Below are 3,299 nucleotides of genomic sequence, written 5' to 3' on the forward strand. Positions count from 1 at the left end.
TTATTCGTGTGTGTGTGTGTTTCATTTCAAACACACACATTTCCCTTTTGTCCTTGTTCTGCAATAATTTTATTGTTCAGCTTTTTAAATCAGTTTTTATCTTAATTGAAGTCTGTTTGGTTGGCTTTGCAAATGCCTAAGCCTAAAACAAAGATATTTGCTTTGATATTTTAAATAATAGTTCAAAGTTTATATCATTTTATATAATAGTCTACATTGGCTGGAGTGTATGAGTGTGTGTAAATGTATCTCTCATTCCCACTACTTGGTTGCGGCTGGAAGGGCATCCGCTGCGTAAAACATATGCTGGAATAGTTGGGGGTTCATTCTGCTGTGGCGACCTCTGCTAAACAAGGGACTGAACTGAAGGAAAATGAATGAATGAATTTCATATTGGCACAAACACATTATTAAAATTGTATTATCAGGATATTTGGAGTAACATTAAAAACGTTTAATGAGAGAACAATATAAAATACACTCGCCGGGCACTTTATTAGGTCCACCTTACTAGCACCAGGGTGCACCTCCTTTTGCCTTCAAAACTGCCTTAATCCTTCGTTGCATAGATTCAACAAGGTACTAGAAATATTCCTCAGAGATTTTGGTCCATATTGACATGATAGCATCACGCAGTTGCTGTAGATTTGTCCGCTGCACATCCATGATGTGAATCTCCCTTCCACCATATCCACCACATAAGGTGCTCTATTGGATTTAGATCTGGTGAATGTTTAGGCCATTTGGTTACAGTGAACTCATTGTCATGCTCAAGAAACCAGTATGAGATGATTTGCGCTTTGACATGGCACATTACACTATGGTCATAAAGGGATGGACATGGTCAGCAACAATACTCAGGCAGGCTGTGGCATTGACATGAGGCTCAATTGGCACTAATGAGCCCAAAATGTGCCAAGAAAACATCCCCCACACCATTACATCAACACCACCAGCCTGAACTGTTGATACAAGGCAAGATCCGTGCTTTCATGTTGTTGACACCAAGTTCTGACCCTACCATCCGAATGTCGCAGCAGAAATCGAGACTCATTCAGTACATCTCCAATCTTCTATTGTCCAATTTTGTGTGAGTCTGTGTGAATTGCAGTCTCAGTTTCCTGTTATCAGCTGACAGGAGTGGCACCCGGTGTGGTCTTCTGCTGCTGTAGCCCATCCGCCTCAAGGTTGGACATGTTGTGCGTTCAGAGATGTTCTTCTGCATATCTCGGTTGTAACCAGTGCTTATTTGAGTTACAGTTGCCTTTCTATCAGCTGGAACCAGTCTGGCCATTCTCCTCTGGCATCAACAAGGCATTTGTGCCCACAGAACTGCCGCTCCTTGGATATTTTCTCTTTTTCAGACCATTCTCTTTAAACCTTAGAGATGGTTGAGCGTAATAATCTCAGTAGATCAGCAGTTTCTGAAATCATCAGATCAGCCCTTCTGAGACCAACAACCATGCCACTTTCAAAGTCACTTTTTTTTGCTGCCATGTGATTGGCTGATTAGAAATTTGCATTAACAAGCAGTTGGACAGGTGTACCTAATAAAGTGGCCTGTGAGTGTATGTAGTGTGTGTTTATTTTGCTTTAAAATTGTAATTCTTCAATATTTGTTCATTCTATGTCTACTTACAAGCTTGAATAAAATAACTCTGTAACATTCATATTCGTTTTTGTGTTTACATTTTTTAGCCTCGGTTTTGGTACTTCAAAATCTCATAGTATATGACTTAATACAAAATTAATGCACAGTTGTATCAACTTTATTTCAGAAAGTCGCCAAGGAAATCTTTCTAATTGAGCTATATAGCTGTACTAATTTTGTCCTGCAGAAGGCGCTGTTTGTTTGTTTTTCACACACTGTTAAATTTAAATGGGGCAAGTTGCTCTAGCAGTACCTAAAAGTTAAAACGTAGCATAGTTGTGACCATAGACGGGTCGTGACATAATTAAAGGGACACTAAGTTACAACTTGCACACTACTACATATTTTGCTAAATATAGTTTTTTTCTGTAATTAAATATTTACGACAGCCTCCCCTCAAATCACTTTTATTGTCACATCAGCAGCAGCACTTGTGCTTTGATGAATAAAAGCCTACCTCTTGTATGACGGTAGAAAAGAGATGTTGACATTGAGAAGCATAGGGTGATAATGAAGAATGATTACCCTCTATTGTCAGGCTTAATTTTTCCTTAATCTCACTTTTTTGTAAAAGGAGTTCAAATTTATTTCAAGAACTCTTCTCTTCTTTATTTCAAGAATTCTTATTTTCTTATCCATCAATTGAAGTGAGTATTTCTTCCTGTTCTTTTCTCTCAGGTCATTAAAATAATTTCAAGTTTAATGTTTCGAGAACTTCATGTGTTCATCTGTTATAGTGATTGACTGTAATGTAGCCTAGATCTACAAAAATGTCATTTGTGATTTAATTTTCATAGGACAGTTATATATGAGGCGTCAGGGTGGTGCAATGGGTAGCACGATTGGTTGGGTCACAGCAAGAAGGGCGCTGGTTCAAGCCTCTGCTGGGTCAGTTGACATTTCTGTGTGGAGTTTGCATGTTCTCCCCGTGTTGGCATGGGTTTCCTCCTTAGATTTATTCTGGATAAGTTGGCGGTTTATTCCACTGTGGCGATCAAAGATTAATAAAGGGACTAAGCTGAAAAGAAAATGAATGATATATATATATATATGTGTGTGTGTGTGTGTGTGTGTGTGTGTGTGTGTGTGTGTGTGTAAAATGCTGAATTTTAAAGCAGTTTAACGATTAAAAATGCTTGTTATTGGTTATTACGTCATTTAATGCGTCATCTTATGACCTACTAACTACGTTTTGTCTTAAGAACATGTGGTGCTACCAAAGTAAACAAATTTAGTTACAAACTAACTTGTAGTTACTAAGTTATAGTGGGGACTTTCCAGTTTAGGGTGTGCTCAGACACAGGGTGTACTCCTTAAGGTTCTTAGCAAAAACTTATGAACAACTGGTGCAACGCCCCAACAAACACATAACCTTCCCTCAATGTTCCCATATGGTTATTTGTTCTGGAACCAAATAAGGATGTTCTTGGAACGTTCTCTGTAGGTTATTAAAATATAACCTTACCGGAACATTCACTATTTTTATTTTTAATGTTTTTTTTTATGATTATTGTGTATTACCTAAAGCTTCCCACAACATTCCCTATAGGTTATTTTGGGGTTTATTTTACAACCAAAAGAGAACATTCCCTGTAGGTTTTGTGTTGGTTTTATTTTCATACCAGAGAGAACCCTCTCAGAATGTTCT

Source organism: Danio rerio, chromosome 8, assembly GCF_049306965.1.
Source record: "Danio rerio strain Tuebingen ecotype United States chromosome 8, GRCz12tu, whole genome shotgun sequence".
Lineage (NCBI taxonomy): Eukaryota > Metazoa > Chordata > Actinopteri > Cypriniformes > Danionidae > Danio > Danio rerio.